This window comes from Triticum aestivum, chromosome 7A, assembly GCF_018294505.1.
Source record: "Triticum aestivum cultivar Chinese Spring chromosome 7A, IWGSC CS RefSeq v2.1, whole genome shotgun sequence".
Classification (NCBI taxonomy): Eukaryota; Viridiplantae; Streptophyta; class Magnoliopsida; order Poales; family Poaceae; genus Triticum; species Triticum aestivum.
In genome coordinates, this window is record NC_057812.1 from 85,666,055 (window position 1) to 85,686,961 (window position 20,907).

Genomic DNA, 20,907 nt, shown 5'->3' on the forward strand with positions numbered 1-20,907 from the left:
TGTCTATGTAAACATCATGGCATGACATAATTCAAATATATGATTTATATACTAAGGAAGTGAGCAGAGGGCAATCGCATATATGATGTGTCAACTAAGGAGATGGCATTCAATATTGTGTATATGATGTAAAAACTAAGCATTGCAATACAACATATGCATTATATGAGTAATATAACCCTGCCAAGTTTGAGCATACACCTCAGGGGGATAATAGGACTGGTCATCTGCCTCTGAATCCTCCTCTGAAGAGCTATCTGTAACCAGCAAGATATCTGCTTCAGCAGGTAGCATTGTCTGCTCTGAAGACCTTGTTTTCACTCCAGATTTCTCCATCACCAATTCAAATGGCTGATGCACAGGAAGAGCAGTTGAATATACAAACATTGTCGACAAAAGCAATGAGAAATACAAAAAAGGACGGCATGATATAATTCACATATATGACGCTTGCCTAAACAGCATGGCATTGCATAATTCACATACATAATGCCTTGCAACAAGATAACATTGCATAATTCACATATATAATGTCTTGCAACAAGATGGCATTGCATAATTCACATATATGGTAATTAGACACTAAACAGGTGGCATTCACACAAAGCATGTCTAAACTAAGCAAATGACATAGCAATGCAAGATACCATACGCACGATATGAGCAACATAACCCTGCCAAGTTAGGGCATGCACCTCGGGGGGGGGGAATATGACTGGTCATCTGTCTCTGAATCCTCCTCTGAGGAGCTATCGGTAACCAGCAAGACATGCGCTTCGTCAGATAGCATTGTCTGCTCTGAAGACCTTGTTTCCACTCCAGATTTTTCCATGACCGTGCCAAATGGCTGATGCACAGGAAGAGTAATTGAATGTACTAAAATTGTTGACAAATTTAACACGTAATAAAAAATGATGGCATGATATAATTCACATATAAGATGACTGGCTAACCAGGGTGGCATTGCAAAATTCACATATATGATGCCTGGCTAGACAAGATGGCATTGCATGATTCACATATACGATAAAGAAACTAAACAGATGGCATTGACACAAAGCATGTCTAAACTAAGCAGATGACATCTTTAATGTATACAGTAAGCAATGCAAGGCACCATATGCATGATATTACCAACATCAGCATGCCAAGTTAGAGCGAAGACCTCATGGGGTAAATAGGAGTGGTCTTCTCCTTCTGAATCCCCCTCATAACAGTTATCTTCCTCTTGATTACGATCCGAAATGGGTGGAGGGGGGCTGCCTTTGCGCCCACCATGGAACGACGTCTGCATGAAATTTTATTGCCACGCAAGGCTCGTCTCTTTTGCTCTACATGATCAGTTCCATTGTGTACAATAACTGGCATGCATAGGAATAAAACATAGTGAGATTATGTAAGGAGTGCATGCACAAATCCAGAGTGATGGTAGCAAACTGTGGATAGACCCAAAACCAATGATAGCAGGCAGATAATAGCTTTAGTTAAAAAATACAGATAATGGCTCCTTTAATGTTTGTTTGCACCCAACATGAAACTCATAGTAGACACCGGAGATTAACCAGATAGTAGACAGATAGTACTGATTGCTGCCCCAATATGTACCCCACAACCATTTAAAAACTCAAGTTTCAGCATTAGTTTGGACCTGACTCGGAGTCTAATAGGTGAACACGACGATAATGTAGCATGTCATCATATTAAGCGACGCATAACGTAAGCAGACACGGAAGAGTGCGACCTCTCTTGCGGACCCGTGTAGTCCTCAAGGTCATCTGCTCAGTTGATGATGGTAATGCAGTTGCCGTGGCTGCCGGCGGCGGGGAAGAAGATCTGAGGCGGCGAAAGACAGTCTGGAGAGCGGATCCCTGCTGTGGTGAACCCTTCCGTCGTTGGAGCAGCTGAGCTGGGGTGGAACACAGCGCCGCAGGAGCAGGACAAACCACACAAGGTTTTCTTTGACACATATCTGTAACAGAAGTAATTGAGTAAGGGCTTGTTTGAATTTGAGGATTCTAACAATGCAGGGATAGGAAATAGACAGGAATAGGATAGGAATGCACGTGCAAAACAGAGAATTTAAACCACAGGATTTCTGCCAATCTGGTGTTTGATTCACAACAATTGGAAGACCACAAGATGCAAAAAAGCATGGTGAGATTAAGTCAAACCACAAGAAAATGTACGGTTATAATGCTATTATGCTACTATCTCTTAGTCTTGTGCTTGATGAATAGGAATATGAAAAGGAGGAGAAGTGGAAATTAGAATTCCTACGGTTTTTCTTTCAAGGAGACACTAAAGGAACAAATCCTACAGTTTTCCTTTGCTCCATTCCTTTGCACCAAATTCATGAAAAGTAGTACCATAGGAAACTTTCCAATTCCGATGTTTTTGATTCACTTTTCCTTTCAAGCACTGGCGATTCTAGTAGGCAGGCTTGAGCAAGGAAAATCCTACACTAAAAAATGTTTTTGTGCTACTTCTATTACTTTGGACCCAGGCCACTGCCATACTAGCTCAACTCCCAGGCCCATCGACAAATGCACAGCTCAAACGCGCAGAGATAAATAATGATGGCGTTCAAGAGAGTCCATCACGGATAGCTAAGTTGCCTGATACCTCACTGCTTGTCATATAGTAGGATAAAATAATCGTATTTCCCGTTACTATGAGTGCTCAGTGGATAATATATATAACATGTAGAGTAAAAAAGAGATGCAACAAGTGTACAACCTCTTTGGCAAAGCCATGTCGATCTCAGTGTGATTGGGTTGGCCGGTGAGGATGCTCCGGCTGACTTGGCTGTTGGAGGAGGGGAAGAAGATCTTAGGCATCTGGAGATGGAGCCCAAGGTACTGCTCCGTTGTGATGGAGGGTTTCGTCGTTGGAGCAGCTCCGGTGAGTTGTACGACGCCGAGGCTGAAGTAGGACAAGAGAGACAATGAACAACGTTAACCTGAGTGGAATTCTAATAGCATCTCCAATACATAACGTAAAATACATAACCACAAAGTGCTAGATGTAAAATACATCAGCTGCTCATCTCTGAACTTAACTGTCGAAACTGAATTTAACTGTCGAAACTGAACTTAACTGTTGAAACTGAACTTAACTGTCGAAGCTGAATTTTGCTGTTGAAACTAAATTTAGCTGTCGAAACTGAACGCACTTGCAAGGTGAGGCTACACGTCAGTCGACTGAGTTTTTCATCTCTGGTCAGTCGATTTTGCAGCCGTTGGATACGAAATCAAGGGCATGCGGTTCATCTTCAACCTCCACCCCCTGAGCCGGCCAAATAGCAGCCCCTTCGCCGCCCGCGGCCGGCGGTGTGCCGCCCCGAAAACACTCCCCACCGCCGGTCCGCCGCCGCCCTGGCCATCCCTCTAGCCCCCCCCCTGTGCCGAGCTTTTTCTCCGATGATCCCCACACCACCGCCCCGCCAACGCCCCGCCACCGCCGGCGACCACCGCCCCCATCCTGAACCCTAAGATAGATAGTGGGGTACCTCTCCGGCGAGCCCCCCTCCCCAATGCGGCTGGTTCTTCCTTCACCCCGGCGGCATCGTAGTGAAGTGTAGCTAAATCGGAGCAGCAATGCAAGCAAGAGCAAGAGCGAGAGTAGCAGCGCGAGCAAGAGCAATAGCAAGAGCAGACCAGGCAGGGGACCGAGAGCAAGAGCAGACCAGGCAGGGGACCAAGAGCAAGAGCAGAGTAGCAGCGCGAGCGGGAGCTAAAGCAGTAGCAGGTCCTACTGATGTGGACGTCGCCGCCGAGGGAGCGACGCCATGGAGGAAGTGGCCGGTGACGCCGCCGTGGATGGAGCCGCGCCGTGTCAGCTCGGGACCGAGCGCCGGCAGCACCGTGAGATCGAATCAAGAATAAAATGCGGCGATTAGTGTACAACCTCTTTGGTGGCGCCGATTAGGGTGCAACTTCATCCGAGGAAACGGTGATGATGATGCTCTTCCGGTGTTGCAGGTGAAGACGGTGGTGTGGGAATGGAGGTGGCGCGAAAGACGAGGGGAATGTTGGGGAAGCTCCTTGGAGGTGGAGGACGGGGTGGCTGAACCGGCGGGACGATGAGATCGACGACGGATCCTCATCCGGCATGGTGGATGAGGGACGTCGAGCTGTCGCTGTGGACGACGTCGTCGGGGAAGAGGCTCCGGCTGGGTGGCAGACGGAGCAGGTTGTGGGGTTTCGTCGCGGATTTTCGCGGCCTCGGTGTACGAATGGGTGGGCGGATGGGATGGCAGTGGGGAACCATGGCTTAGAGACGCGCTTGTCCGAAATGTGGGGTAAGTTATGAAAGTACCCCCACCGATTTGAGGCGGTTCTTTCGGTTCAGGGGTACCACGGGCATTTCACGTGTCGGGATTTCACAGGAGGTGGGAGTTTTTGCGCGCGTTGTAATTTCGGAATAGCAAGGCGTGGGTTGAGATGGAGGGAGTTGACGGAGCTCAACGAGACAAAGATATATCTTAAATATTTCGGGCTAACAAGGCGCGGGTTGAAGAGGCGGGAGTTTCGCAGCACGATAGACAGAGACGCTAGCTTGAATTTTCGGCATAACAAGGCGTGCTTGAAATTTCGGAAGAACAAGCTTAACGTGTACCCCAAAAAAAGACAATTTGCACCTCAACATGCACAACACACACAAACACCATTTAGACTAGAGTAAGGTACACGTGCATTGCACGCATGAGATTTGGCAACCAAATTATGAATAAATACCACATTATAGCATGCAAGCTTTGAGTCATATATGCATGATGTAGATGTTCGTTTAATTCTTATAGTTCATTTCATTCAAAATCATCTAGTTTTTATAAGAAAGCTAATCTATTTTAAGATTAATGGAATTGTGCGTCGTAAGACATAAAGTAAAAACAAATAATGGCAAATCATGTAGAAAAACATTTGGGCAATTCTGATACGGAAGATTCTATAAAAAATAAGGAGTGCTTGTATTTTGATGTTTGTGCATTATGCTTAAGTTCAACCATGGAGTCTTCTAGATTATACATGTGGCAAAATCTGGTGGAATCTAGATGATCTCCAACGGCCAGTAGTGCTCAAATTTGCCATCTTTGGAACATCGGATTCGCCTCATCCAACGACCATCTTTCAAAGTTAAAGTTACCCGCACATAATAAAAATATATATAAAATATAGATATGTGATGCAAAAGCTGCCCATCATCTCCAATTAGAATAGTGTGTCCATGCACGGATGCGACATGGCCAAATGATGTCTGCCATCGGTATCTCAAATTCAAATCAGTCTGACCATGTTCAATGTGTATACATTACAACATGCTCGTTTCCAAACCACACCGCACAGATCTCTGTTATATTCATGCATGCATGGGTTTCAAACATCAGGATCTCTTATTCAAATATTTGAATTCAACTTTACATTGATTGTGACCTCACCTATTCAGCTATTCTTTTACACCCACACAATAGTCTTCTCTTTATAATTGTACCACTAACTTTCTCTCGTGCATGCATGCACACACACTACCAGTCGGCATTATCCATCGCACGCATGCAATCTTTTTCTTCAGGTCGGTCTCCCATGAAGGCACACACCAACACACATCCCCCTCTCCATCATATCGGGCATTGTTTATCTCTCACGCGTGCATGCGCAACGATCGATGTTCCTCTATGTATGTATGTATATAGCTAGGTCTTCCATAGTTTTCCACACAAACCGATCAGTCGATATATCCAGTGAGGTTTCACCCTCTTTCCCACGTCCACATCAATCAATCTATACCTCTATATATAGGATTAACATATATAGCTAATACACCCACATTAATTATGTATCCAACGTCCCCCTCTCATCATCCATGCCTTCCGCTTCATCTCTCAGACGCGTGCACAATGGCGAAGACAGGGGGCAGTAAGGGCCCTGCCCCCTCCCCCCTAACATCACTATATATCAAGGCTAATATGAATGTGATCATTAGACAATTGCTGCTAAAAATGGTTTAAGTTCATGAATTGACCCTCCTCGTAAAGGATTAGCAATGCTTGGCCCCCTAGCTCATTTATTTTTCATGGCTCCGCCACTGCGCGCATCAGCGCACGTGTTCGCCCCTCTCTCTAAATATCGATCTCGCACTTGTGCATTCCTTCATAGTCTCCCTCCACTCGGCCCCTCACACCATCTTCTAGCCCCCACCGGATTTTGCCACATGTACAATCTAGCAGACTCCATGGTTGAACTTAAGCATAATGCACAAACCTCAAAACAACAGAGGTTCTCTTTTGTTCTAGAATCTTCCGTATCATAACTGCCCAAACTTTTTTCTAGTTGAATTGCCATTATTTGTTTTTACTTTATGCTTTACAACCCACAATTCCATGAATCATAAAATAGATTAAGGGCTTCTTTGATTCAAAGGATTCTCAAAGGAATTTTGGAGGATTCTAATCATTAGGAATTTTTCCTATCTTGGTTGTTTGATTCGTAGGATTGTAAACCATAGGAATTTTTCCATATGATTCATTTGCACTAGATTTCATAGGAAACATCCCATCCACTCAAACCTCTTTGAAATAATTCTGCGTTTTTTCTATGCACAATCAAACACTCGTACAATCCTGTAGATTCAAGACGATATTCCACTATAATCCCATGTTTTTCCCATTCCCGCGTTCTTAGCTTTTTTTATAAAAACTAATTGATTTTGAATGAGATGAACTATAAGAATTAAACAAAGGGCTACATCAGGCATATATGACTCAAAGCTTACATGCTGTAGTGTGGTATTTATTCATAATTTGGTTGCAAAATCTGATGCGTGCAATGCATGTGTACCTTACTAGTACTTCGAGTATGCGCAAAACACGTAAATTAGAATACCAATGGCACGCTACACAGTGTCTCTCTTACAGTTCATGAAGCCACGTGGTACACGTGTAGGCGTTGTCGCGACCTCCTTGCATGGATTGATCACAGTGACGTGCTGCTGGTTCCAAAAGAATGTACTCGTCCTCCTTGAGCCATACTGGCGGTACATGCACGAAGCGAAGATGTGCACGCACGCCATGCACGCACTCATTCCTCGCACGCACACGCGGGTACACGGGCGGACGCAATTTTGTACCAAGATCCACCCCATGTGATAATATGACGCGTGTAAAGTCATTCACTTCATTGATGGTCAATTAATACAGCGCATGCAAATTGAGTGGACGTGAGGGCGGAAGAAAGACATTATTACTCCACTGCACGCATGCGAGTAGTTAAATCGTGGGTTGCTAGTAGTACTTCCATTGGTCTCCTTCATATTTTGTGCCAATTTTTGACAGTAACATAATATTTACGCATTTGAGCAGTGTAGTACTTGAAATTTATGTTCCGCTAAACTCAACGGGAGCCGTTTCGGGCCTCGAAACCAAAACCATCAATTAATTTTTACCTTGTTCCCATCACATTCGAAAGCCTGCTCACACCTACTAGTAGTATGTACCAAACCTGAACGTGTTCCCACTATGCAGGTATTAGTACTAGTGCTAGTACTTAGGTTATAAAAAGGGGAACTACCTAACCGAAAATCACTCTACCTTTCCTCCTCATAAGTGCTTCTTCTTTGTCCGTCGTTACCATGGCCGGTGAGCAGGGCTCTAGGTCGAGAACTACTCGTAACAAGGGAGTGGCAACCAAGGCTGCGGAAAAAAAAGAGGGCTCGCCGCCACGCAGAGACCTCGAAAGATCTCTCACGGGCAGGCGATGGCTCCCAGGAGCGCCCTAGCCGCGGAGGCGAACATGCTGAGCCGGCGGAACTGGAGTCGTTATCCCTTGACAGCATGCCCGATCAGCTCAATAAGCAGAAGGAGTTCATCCAAGGCTTGATGGAGTTGCTGAAGGAGAGCCTCGACGACATGCCCGCTGGGCTCAATCAGCAGGGGGAGTTGACCGCCGGCTTGGTAATGCTGCTGAAGAAGAGCATTGCCTCGGAGAAGAAGGCGACCGACGAAATTCTACGACTTCGGGAGGACAATGCGAAGCTCTACCACGCGATCGACCTGTTGAAGGAGAAGAATGCCGGCTGGAAGAAGCTGCATGAGAATAGTAGTTCCTCGATGAAGATGCTACATGCCCTCGCCATGGAACATAAGGAAGAGTTGGCAAAGCTCCTCGTCGAGCACCCGGCTGCTGTCAAGGTATATGGCCATGGAATAGATGATGAAGGCTCGCGTCGAGAAATGCCACGTCATGGACACAATGATGAAGATGGCAAAGGAGACGCGCAAGGAGATGGAGGTCGTGGAGGCGATGAAGAAGCAGTTACGACTCTGCGGCGAATTAGATCATTTGGGGTGATAATCTTCCTTCTTCGTTTGCTCCTGTGTTTCATCTTTTGCTTCGGGTGTTTCGCTGCACGTGTCACGTTCTCTGCGAGGCATGAATAGAACAATGTTTTTTTGAGGGAACGAATAGAACAATGCTAACAATGAGATGACTAGCAAATTAGATCATTTTTATCGCCATACGGCACTGGTCTGCCGTGTTTCGTGCTCCTCCGTTGCAGTACTACTCCAGTGGAAAACTTGAGTATACCGCACGGTTCTTTGCTCCTCCTCGATCAGGTCGTCGGCGCATTTATACGAGCAGTCAAGTCACAAGGCCCCGCCTTCCAGCAGTAATGAGCCGCCAAATCACAAAGGCCCTCGCCTCTCGTGAAACCGACCAAGCTAGACTGCCCCGCCCTCTAGCCTTTTAAAAAATGTATACTTTTGTACAGTAGTAGTGTCGATGGATTGCGCCATGGAGCAAAACTTGAAATTAAAAAAAGGTGGTACATATAGAGAGTGCTCGTCGCTAAGTTATGCATATAGTACTATTAAAAAGGCTAGTCACAATAATGGTGTCCAGCACAACCCACCCCTCAAATAAAACTAAGAGGGTGCTTGGATATGTTTTAGTCCCATGACTAAAAGTAGTGGGACTAAAACATGCTAGCCTCACCCATGCTTGGATCCAAATACTAAAAAAGCTAAAATCAAGTTAATGAGCATTTATTATCCTACAAACCCTCCAATCCAGAACTCGCCTGTGTTAAAGGAGAGGAGTTAAATGAGTAGAGAGAGGACTAATCCACATTTTAGTAGGGGTACCCCTGACTAAAAATTTTTTAGTCTCAAGACTAGTTTTAGCCCCTCTTTAGTCAGGGGTGCTTGGAACTTTAGCCTCTTAAAGAGACTATTTTTAGTCAGACTAAAATAAGTCCCTTGGATCCAAGCACCCTCTAAGCATCCTGGAATTCTTTGACAAAACTAAGCACCCTAAAATTCTTTGACAACTAAACTGCTGGCTATATGATGTTGGCCATATATATTGTATGTATATAATGTGAAGAAACGAGTGGTAGTACTATACCAGCTAAAAGATGAAATGTAAGAAATACTAGTATGTATGTACTGAAGAGTTAAAGTAACGAGAATAAACATAACATAGTTTTGCTGGGGGTTCAACACAACACACCCCTCAAATTAAATTAAGCACACCTGAAATTAAACTTTGCAACAATTCCGTTAGACACTGCATTAGAACCACCATGAGCAACGACACTGCCACCTTACTCGGAGTCCTCGTCCACGTCCTCGACTTCGTCCTTGTCCCTCTTCCTCTTGGCCGATACTTCTTTGCTTGAACCGCACACTTGGCTGTTGCTCTTCGTCCAACCCTTGTAGATATTGAAGCAAAGGTAGCCATCGATTGCAGCGTAGTCGATGTGGTCTATATCTAGTACATTCCGCTGCCATGCATGACGATGAAACGTGTATGGAGGTTTCTCCAGTTTACCGTACGAAGGATGAACCATGGCTCCTGCCAGGGTCAGCAATGAAGGCTGACAAGAGGACACCAGCCGATTCTTCTGGAGGTTGAAGGGGTTGCCTACAACGAGACCTATCCGACGCAGGACATCCCTGTCATTCTTAAAGTCTACAGTAATGAATTTGACTAGGTTGCTCTCGAGGAAGTCCTTAAAATCCTGGCACTCAACATCGGCATGGCATATGTGGTAGACCAAGCATAAGTCATGCATGCAAACCTGGATCACGGCGGGCTTCTTCCTCTCTTCGTCCTTTAGATCCTTCTCTGGTCCCAGGACTGTGGTGTACTCAACATCTAGCCCATCAACCCACTCATCATTTGAGTTTTCGAACATGCATTTGAAGCGAGAAAGGCATCCTTTCACCGCCGCGGAAGAACGGGTGTAGATGACGTCGAACTCATGGTCGGTGATGGTTCTAACCTTGTAATCACCGCCGATCGTGGAGATTTGGGACGCCATGGATTTGGGAGGAGGGTTAGGATTAGTGGAACTGCCGTAATGTGAATGGATGGGACGACTAGGAGCGAACCGCCATAGTATTGAAGGACGTGCGGGGATGAGTAGGAGCGAACTGCCAGCGTGCGAACGGCAGGGTAGTGGCTTTCCATTCTCCCATGATACGGGCTTCCGAGAGCCCTTGGATCTGAGATCGAACAGTTGCATGGCGTGCTTCTAGACCTATGGGTGAATATCCTAACCTGGAGGGTTATTCTGCAAATTTTCAGCAACTTAGCATGCGACCGTTTGATCTCAGATCCAAGGGCTGCCAGCAGCCCGTATCATGGTCGCGCCTACCACGACCGTCACATCGCTCGTGCGGTCGCGCCCTTGGAGATTTAACACGATGCGTTAGGCTATTTGATGTTGGCATGTCATACATAGTCATCACTTAGTCACTCATACTACAACAAGGTTGGCTATAAGGTTGGCTATAAGTGTATTTTTTTACTCCTCTCTTTCTCTTTCTTCGTACTCCCTCCGTCCCATAATATAAGAATGTTTTTGACACTAGTGTAGTGCCAAAAACGTTCTTATATTATGGGACACAAGGAGTACTAGTATTTATTGCATTTGCCAAGGAGTCACCTCTTCCAATGAAATGGTGTTGCTAAGTTTGCTTCATTTAATTAGCTATTGACTCAAAATTGTCTTTTCACCTAGGTACACACGCTTAGCACCATTTCTTCCTTCGGTCACCAAACTAGTCTCTCTCTTCTTGATTAACTTGCCACATCAGACTTTATGCCTATGTGGCAAGGTTAAGCACCTGTAGGAGCAAGTAAAAGTAAGTACAATAGTGCGCTTTACATGGCATTTTTGCATATGTGGAGGAAAGAGAGGCAAGGAAAAAGTGGATAAGTGGGCTCTCATGCAAGAGCCAACCTCTACTACATGGTGGAGCATTGGGAGACGCACCTGTATGGAGGTGTTCAGGAATCGGGAGACTCATGCCGGTCGTAGCGCCGCAGTTAAAATGATAATGGCAAGTCAAATCACGGGGCCCCACCTGTCCAGCAGTAACTCGCTGTCAAATCACACAGCCCTACGTTTGCAGCAACCTACTCCCTTGTCTTCTCGCGTCTCTGTTGAACCGACTAGGCGGAACTGCCCCGCCGCCCTTCGCGCAGGAAAAGCCCCGCCCTCGTGTCGGTGTACTAGAGTAGGGGTACCCTAGTATCCTGAACTTGTGCACGGGCAGTCGCAGCATCCCGCGGCAAGGCTTGACGGGTGACCGCCAAGGTCCTCCATGGTTCCTTTGAAGCCATTCAAGAACAAAGTATCCAAGCCAAGGAGACAAGACCCCGGAAAGAGGAGCTTGCCGGGAAGGCCAACCAAGGCATCTCAAGGAACTTGCTGCGACGCGCCACGCGTCCCGGCAAGGCCCGGTGAGCGACGAGCTCCCGGACGCGGCAAGATAACGACCGCGGCAAGGCGCTTGCCGCGGCAAGCCACCACTCTGTGCCCGCACTCCAGCACATCCACCAACGTGTCGCTCTGAGACCCTTCCAGGCGTACGTGGCGGGAGGCTGTGCAGCCAGCAGCGCGCGGTGGCAAGCGGCGCTGACAAGATTGCCATCGTGGCGAGCGGTGGCGTCCCTGACGGTCCCTTTCGCACTATTTAGACGACGCAGATGGGCATTTAATGCCCTTGTCCCCTGCCGTCAGGGTTAGGTATGATACACTGTAGCAGGTAGCTGTACCTACCGCAGCACCTTTCCATTTTTACCCTTTGTCTCCGTTGCCACCTGTCGGTGACCCCTTGAGCATATAAAAGGAGGCCCATGCGCAACGTAGGGGGGGTTAGCTGGGGAGGAGGAAGAGAACACTCACGCTCGGTCTCGTTAGCTGCTGGTGTGTACTGTAGCACTCCACGCTCCCGAGCAAGAACTCAATACAAACCACAAAGCAGGAGTAGGGTTTTACGCATCCGTGCGGCCCGAACCTGGGTAAACTGCTCATGTGCTTCGCCTCGATCCGCTCTTCGTGCGACCTCCGCCCCCGTCGAACCGAAAGGGACTTGGTCCGCCGGTCCCATAGGTGCTCGTGGATCAGAACCCCTGCATCTTTGGTGCGCCAGGTAGGGGGCGTCGAGGTTGTGTGAACCAGATCCGGCGTTCACACGAGCTAGATCTTCATCATCTTCATCGACATGCCGCCGAAGAAGAAGGCTTCGGAGGCGGCTGCTCCGTCCGCGCCGAACCCACCACCGCCGGAGCAAACGGCTGATGGGGCAGACGCCGGCGGAAGAACGGGCGTCGACGAGGGAGCTCACGGTGCTGCCAGGTCCAAGGACAAGGCTGCGCGGCCCATCGGCGGCGTAGCCGGCTCCCATAACGACCGGGCACACTCCAAGACCTCGGCGTCCGTACATGCACCGCGCCCATCTCAGGACGTGCGGGACCGGCAGCGTCATGGTACTCATGGTACCATGCGTTTGCTGGACCAAGATCGAGCTGGTGGATCTCGGAGTGCTCAAGACCAGCATGCACGCCAACATGCTGGCACGAGCGAGGCACGGTCGCCTGGACGGGATACTGCTCCTTCTAACATAGTTAGAAGTTCGAGCATATCCCGCTCCTCACACCGTTCGCCACCGCCACCCGCCACTCCGGTGGAAGCTTTGGCGCGAGCTCAACTGCTCCTGGAATACCCTCCAACGGCAGACAAGATCGACGACTAGAGGACCACCATTCAGAATCTCATAGGCTTCGCCAATGGCGACACTCAATGGCAGCCGAGCACGTCGCAGCCGCGGCAAGTCAGCCAGGCACGAGCCGGTGGCGACAAGACCGGTGGGGGTGCAACCACTATGCACTCTCCGCCCCGAAGGCCAAGATCGCCGACTCGCCGGATCCACCTTGACAGTGACTCCACCGCGTCATCAGATCCACGAGCTCGTCGCGATCAGTGCCAAGTTCTTCACGAACGACAGCAAGAGGACGCTCGTACTCGCATCGAGCGCCGAAGAGAAGCGCGACATCAATCGGACCAGCGCGCTGGGCCCTCTGTCGACATGCATGCGCCTGGGCAACCAGGCGACTTGCCGTACGCGGTAGGTTGCTCTGCGTTTACTCGTGAGCTGCGGCAAGTCCAGTGGCCCAGCATGAAGAATTTCAAGCCAGATGTACCAGAGAAGTACGACGGCAAGTCGCATCCGTCAGAGTTCCTCAGCATCTACACCATCGCGGTGTAGGCTACCGGGGGGCGGGACGACAAGATCCTTGCCAACTACTTCCCGCTGGTGCTCAAGCCCAACGTCAGGTCCTGGCTCATGCACTTGCCGGACAACTCCATATCCTCCTGGGCAGACCTATGCCATCAGTTTGTCGGCGCCTTTACAGGCGGCCACAAACCTCATGGCTAAGAGAGTGACCTTCATCTGCTCGCCCAGAAGGAAGGAGAGCCCCTGCGCAAGTACATTCAGAGATTCAGCCGTGTACAGCACAACATCCCAGATGTCCACCCTGCCGCGGTCATCAGCGCGTTCCATCAGAACGTGCGTAACCGCAGGATGCGGGAGGAGATGGCGATGTGCAGGATCAGAGACGTCAGTGAGCTATATGCCCTGGCCGACAAGTGTGCACGTGCTGAGGAAGGGAGGAAACTCCCCAGAGAGAATACAGGAGCAGAAGGATCTGACAGCGAGGATGCTGCCCCGACAAAGAAAAACCGGCGGCGGAACAACAGGAAGAAGAAAGGCAAAGATGTGCTAGTCGTTGAGCAGTCCGGCAACGAAGGTGGCGCCAAGAAAGCCAAAGCTGGTAGCTCCGGCAAGGAGATTGCCGCATGCACCAACTGCCAGGCTGTGGCGGTCGCCGACAAGCAGGACGGCACCGACAAGCAGTACTGCAAGATCCACCGCACCAAGGGCCATGACCTCCAGAGCTGCAAGAAGGTCGAGCAGCTTGTCCAGTAGAAAAAAGCTAAATACGAGCGACGCGACAAGGAGAGGGCCCAAGGAGGCGCTGGAGAATCCGGCAAGAAGCGCGCCGGCCGGGGAGGACGCCACGGCAAGGCCAAGCAGCGGCAAGGAGACAGACCTCCCCGCGGCCGGGACAAGGATGAAAATGACGATGATGACGAAGACATGGATGATGTCGAGACCAGTGAGCAGGAGTTCCAGAAAGCCACAGAGGTCTTGTGCGTTGACGGCGGTGCTTCTCTACATACTTCGCACCGCCAGCTCAAGCAGTGGGTGCGGGAAGTCAATGCGGCGGAACCACCTGTCGAGTCACGCAAGCTTCTGAAATGGTCCAGCACGCCTATCATCTTTGATATTGAGGACCACCCTGATCGCACAACTGCGGTCGGGTGCTTGCCGATGTTGGTTTCACCAACTATCCGCAACCTCAAGGTCACTAAGATGTTAGTTGACGGCGGGGCCGGCTTGAACCTGATCTCCTCCGTTGTACTCCAGAAACTCCAGATCCCTGACAGTGAGCTTGAAGAGACCGACACATTCCAAGGAATCAACCCGGGAAGGAGCAAGCCAAAGGGGAAGGTCACGTTGCCAGTAACATTTGGTAGCGAGGTGAACTTCAGGACTGAGAGAGTCACTTTTGTATTGCCGATTTTCCATTGCCTTACAATGGGATACTCGGCCGTCCAGCACTCGCCAAGTTCATGGCAGCCTCTCACTATGCATACAATATGCTGAAGATGCCAAGCCCGATAAGCGTCATCTCTGTCCCTGGCGACAAGAAGGATGCTCTTATCTGCGCCGACAAGATCTACCGGGAAGCGGCAGCCGCAACAGATCGCAAGTCACCTGCCGTTGAAGCTCCCGGGGGGAAGAAGAAGACCAAGTCCGGCAAGAGTTCTGATGCCCACTCCAGCAAGCGCACCTCTTCGGAGTGCTGCGCTGCCGTCGAGAACGCACCATCGAGCTCCACCGGCAAGTGTAAGAAGGCAATGGCAGCTCCGCCAGAGACCAAGAAGGTGTCCGCCAAGGAGGACGGCACTGGTGGTACCTTCACCATCAGTGCCACTCTCGACCCTAAATAGGAAAGCGCGCTCATTGCTTTCCTGCGGGCGAAGGTCGACGTGTTTGCGTGGCAACCGTCTGACATCCCCGGTGTTCCCAGGAAAGTAATTGAGCACCATCTTGCCGTTTGTCCTCATGCGCGGCCCGTCAAGCAGAAGGTCAGGAAGCAAGCAGTGGAGCGCCAAGAATTCATCGCAGAAGAGATCAAGAAGTTGGAAGCAGCAGGCCTTGTCAGAGGAGTGCTCCATCCTACGTGGTTGGCCAATCCTGTAATCGTGCGCAAGGCGAACGGGAAATGGAGACTTTGTATCGACTTTACCGATGTTAACAAAGCTTGTCCCAAAGACCCATTTCCTTTGCCGCGCATTGACCAGATTGTTGACTCCACGGCCGGATGTGATTTGCTTTCATTTCTTGACGCATACTCAGGATACCATCAGATCTTCATGGCAGAAGAGGATGAGGAGAAGACCGCATTCATCACTCCATGTGGCACGTACTATTTCATACGGATGCCTTTCGGTTTAAAAAATGCTGGTTCAACATTTGCAAGGGTAGTCCATGTCGCTCTTGGGCCACAAATACACAGAAATGTGGAAGCCTACATGGATGATATAGTGGTCAAGAGCAAGGACAAGGCAACTCTGATTCAAGATTTAGACGAGACCTTTGCAAATCTGCGCAAGATCAGCCTTAAGCTCAACCCCGAGAAGTGTGTGTTTGGAGTCCCCTCCGGCAAGCTTCTCGGGTTCTTCGTGTCTCAGCGGGGAATCGAAGCCAATCCCGACAAGATCAAGGCCATTGAGCAGATTGAAGCACCAGAGCGCGTCAAGGATGTACAAAGACTTGCCGGTTGCATGGCTGCTCTCAGCAGGTTTATCTTTAGGTCTGCTGAGCGCGCCCTGCCGTTTTTCAAATTATTGAAAAAGGCAGGTCCAATGAAATGGACTCCGGAAGCGGAGGCTGCACTGCAAGACTTGAAGAGATACCTGTCCTCCGCTCCAACACTTGTCGCACCTAAGCCACAAGAGAAGTTGCTGCTGTATATAGCGGCAACCAATCAAGTGGTTAGTGCTGCGTTAGTAGCAGAGAGGGAGGCGGATGACGAGCCAGCAACCATAGCAGGCGCATCTAGCGACAAGCAGGGGGCTTCCCCGACAAGCTCTGGTCCCGACAAGGATGGATCTGCGCAGACGCGCGAGGAGATACAGAAGAGAATGGTACAGCGCCCAGTTTACTTTGTTAGTTCCCTTCTGCAGGGGGCTAGGTCAAGGTACTCTGGCATGCAGAAATTGCTTTTCGGCCTTCTCATGGCCTCGAGAAAGCTGCGCCATTACTTCCAAGCACATGAGATCACAGTTGTCACTCGTTTTCTGCTGAAGAGGATACTACAGAATCCAGAAGCGACAGGCAGGATTGTTGAGTGGGCACTGGAACTGTCAAGCTTTGGCCTCAAGTTTGAGAGTACTTCAACTATCCAAAGCAGAGCATTGGCAGAATTCATAGCAGAATGGATGCCAACACCAGATGAAGAAATTCCAGAAACGAGCATCCCCGTCAAAGAAGCAAGCAAAGAGTGGCTGATGTACTTTGATGGTGCCTTTTCGCTACAAGGCGCCGGCGCTGGCGTGCTGCTTGTCGCACCCACTGGAGAGCACCTTAAGTACGTAGTTCAGATGCACTTTCCTAAGGAGCAAGCAACAAACAATACTGCTGAGTATGAAGGCTTGCTTGCCGGTCTCAGGATCGCGGCAGACCTTGGGATCAAGAAGCTCATTGTTAGGGGTGACTCGCAGCTTGTCGTCCGCCAAGTGAACAAGAGCTATCAGAGTCCGTTGATGGAAGCATACGTCGACGAAGTGAGAAAGCTAGAAGAGCACTTTGACGGCCTACAGATGGAGCATGTTCCAAGAGCTCAGAACGCCATTGCCGACGGCCTATCAAAGTGCGCCGCACTAAAGTTACCTGTGGAACCAGGGATCTTTGTGCTCAAGCTGACTCAACCGTCTGTAATGCTATCAACTGGACAGAGCAAGAAGAGGAAGTTGATTTCTGGTGACTATTTGCCGGCAGAGCTTCCCGAAGCCGCCGCCAAGAAGGTCCCCAAGATCAACGCCAAGAGCGCTGAGGAGCAGTCTGCTCCGGCAAGCCCCAGGGTTGGTCCCGTTGAAGCAGAAGCTCCCGACAAGTTTTGCTCCGGCAAGCTTGCCGGGGAACGTCACGCTCCGGCAGAGCCGCAGGTTCTCGCCGTAGAAGCGGACGTTCCCGCAGCAACAGATTTGCCTTGCGCTGAGGAGCAGTCTGCTCCGGCAAACCCCACAGTTTGTTCCATTGAAGCAGAATCTCCCGACAAGTTTTGCTCCGGCAAGCTTGCCGGGGAACGTCAAGCTCCAGCAGGGCCGCAGGTGCTCGCCGTAGAAGCGGATGTTCCCGCAGCAGCAGATTTGCCTTTAATCCTTGTTGTCGAGCCACAAGCTCCAGCATGGGCACAACGGATTGTCCATTTCCTTCAGACAGGAGAACTTCCCGAAGAACAAGAAGAAGCAGAAAGAGTAGCCCGGCAGTCAAGTATGTACCAGTTTGTCGACAAGACACTGTACAGAAGAAGAATCAACAGTGTGAAATTGAAGTGTATTCACCGGGAAGACGGACAAAAGCTGTTGGCAGAGATACATGGAGGCATATGTGGTCACCACATTGGCGCAAGAGCACTTGCCGGCAAAGCATTCCGGCAAGGTTTCTTTTGGCCGACAACCCTCCAGGATGCAACTGCACAAGTAACCAAGTGTGAAGCGTGCCAGTTCCATTCCAAGCAGATACACCAACCAGCTCAAGCTCTCCAGACGATCCCTTTATCCTGGCCATTTTCGGTCTGGGGGCTCGACATCCTCGGCCCCATTCCCCGAGCACTCGGGGGCTTTGAGTACTTGTATGTTGCAATCGACAAGTTCACAAAGTGGCCGGAAGTGGAACCACTGAGGAAGGTGACAGCACAGTCAACAGTCAAGTTCTTCAGGTCGATTGTTTACCGCTTCGGGATCTGCAACAGGATAATCACCGACAACGGTACGCAATTCACGTGCCGCACCTTCATGCAGTATGTCCTAGACCTTGGCACCAAGGTCTGCTTCGCTTCTGTTGCTCACCCGAGAAGCAACGGTCAAGTAGAGAGGGCAAATGCTGAAGTGCTGTGTGGGCTCAAGACCAGGACTTTCGACAGGCTGCACAAGTGCGGAAGAAACTGGATCGAGGAGCTTCCGGTGGTTCTTTGGTCGATCAGGACGACGCCAAATCGAGCCACTGGACAGACACCTTTCGCTCTAGTCTATGGAACAGAGGCAGTTCTCCCCACAGAACTCGTATACGGGTCACCTCGAGTGCTCGCTTATGATGAGCTTGAGCAAGAGCAGCTGCGACAAGATGACGCGCTACTCCTTGAGGAAGACCGTCTTCAGGCTGCTGTACGAGCTGCTCGCTACCAGCAAGCTTTGCGCCGCTACCATAGCCGCAAAGTTAACGCCAGAAGTCTCGAGGAAGGCGACCTTGTTCTTCGGCGTGTTCAGTCCGCCAAGAATTCCAACAAGTTGACGCCGAAGTGGGAAGGTCCTTACCGGGTGAAACGAGTCACTAGGCCTGGCGCTGTCGGCCTTGAGACCGAAGATAGCATTCCGGTGAGCAATTCCTGGAACATTGAGCATCTTCGTAAGTTTTACCCGTAAGGCGCGGTTGCCGGAACCTGTTTCGGCAACCACCTTTTGTACAAGTCTTGTCGCTGTTGCATGTAATCATTTGTACAAAGCCGGGTGCAGACCCCGTGCATAAGTAAAGCTCATATGCTCCGCACATCTTGTCAATTTCACGCTTTCTATTTTTTGCATATGTGATCTGACACTTTGTGCAGTACCTACTCCCAGCTAAGCGATAACGAGCTGTAAGGCTCCATATCATTATTTTCTCTTCTTCCTTTTTTCTCAAGGAAAGTAAGGTTCCCTCGCCCACAAGTTTGCCGGGGGGAAAGGAGAAGATAATGGTATGGACCAAGCGTCGTTCAAAAAAGTTTCGCCTTACCGGGAAGCAAACAACAGAAAAGCTAAGTTGCCAAAGTTTGAGCAATCAGATATTTAAAATTTTTAAGTTATCTCCCTTGAACGACCCCACTTTGTATGGAAAACCTGTGCGCGGAGGAACCAACTCGTAGCTAGTTGCGCCCTTACTTTGTTTCGAGTCCGCTCAATGACTTAAGTGAGCTGCAACTGGTTGCGACAAGGTTTCTTGTCGGTAGCGGCACCGCCAGCAGGCTGCTGACGTCCCGCACTCAGCGCTCGCGGCTCAGGTGCCTGCACCGGCAAGTTCCCTAAAAGCGTAGGGTAAAAAAACATACAAAGGGAGGAATCAAGTAAAGGGAATAACATTGCAATCATTTCCCGGAATAGAATTATATTACAAGATAGCTTGTCGTGGCTCTAACAGATTGTTTTCATAACATGACAAACAACGACAAGAAAAGAAGAAAGCGGGCGGCCTAGTCTACGCGATCGCCCTCGATCCTCTTGATCCCGCTCACCTTGTCCACAATGGGTGCGACAAGGGTCTTGAGCGCCTCCAGATCAGCATCCGGCGGCAGGGTCTTGAGGACGTTGGTGAGGTTGAGGCTCGGGTTGCGGAAGGCCACCTTCATCAACACCTTTTGAAGAGCTCCCGCGTAGATCTTGCGTGACTCATCGGCCGGCTGCTTTGGGATCCTCTCCCGGAGTCGCTGGAGGGCCATCGCCACGCCTTTCAAGAACAAGGTGAGCTTGGCGCTGGGTTGGAGGTTCTCATCAGATGGATACCCGAGATCCTCCACCCCCAGCTGCGCCAGCTCCCTGTCGATATCTGTGGCAGCACTCACGAGACTCTCCGCCCAGTGCTCCACCTCCCTGAAAGCATTCTGGGCGGCGGCAGCACTCTCCAGCAGCGCCTTGTCGGCCTTGATCTCCTCCTTCAAGGCCACCTCCTGCTCCTTGGCACTGTCCAGCGTCTTGGTCAAAGTGGTCAGCTTCAACTCAAGATCTGCGTTGGAGTCCTTGGCGGCGGCAAGCTCTTCACCACTCGCCTTGAGATCGGCATCCAGCTTCGCCACCTTCGTCTCCAACTCCTTCTTGGCGGCCTTGGAGGCTGCGGCAGCATCCTCCGCCTGCTTAAGGGCTCCGCCGAATTGTTGCTCACGCGCGGCAAGCTCCTCCTCGTGGGCGTCAAGGTTGACCTTTCACTGCGCCAGCTCGCCCTCCTGCGCAAACAGCTTCTCAGCGGCAAGCCGCCGTTGCTCTTCAACATCGGCCTTCTCGAGGAAGAAGGCCTTCTGCTCTTCGGCGAGTTGCTCCCGCTCCTCTGCCAGGGACCGGAGAGCTTCCTGGTGGAGACCCCGAAGCTCCTCCACGCGCTTCTCGATGTCCGCTCCCGCCTTCGCGACAAGCGCCTCACGGGATTCCAGCTTGGCTTGCCGCGCGCGGTAGAGCGACAACAGCTTCCGCAGCAACTGCTCCTCCTCAGGCTCGCCGCTGCTGCTGCTCGGCGCATCA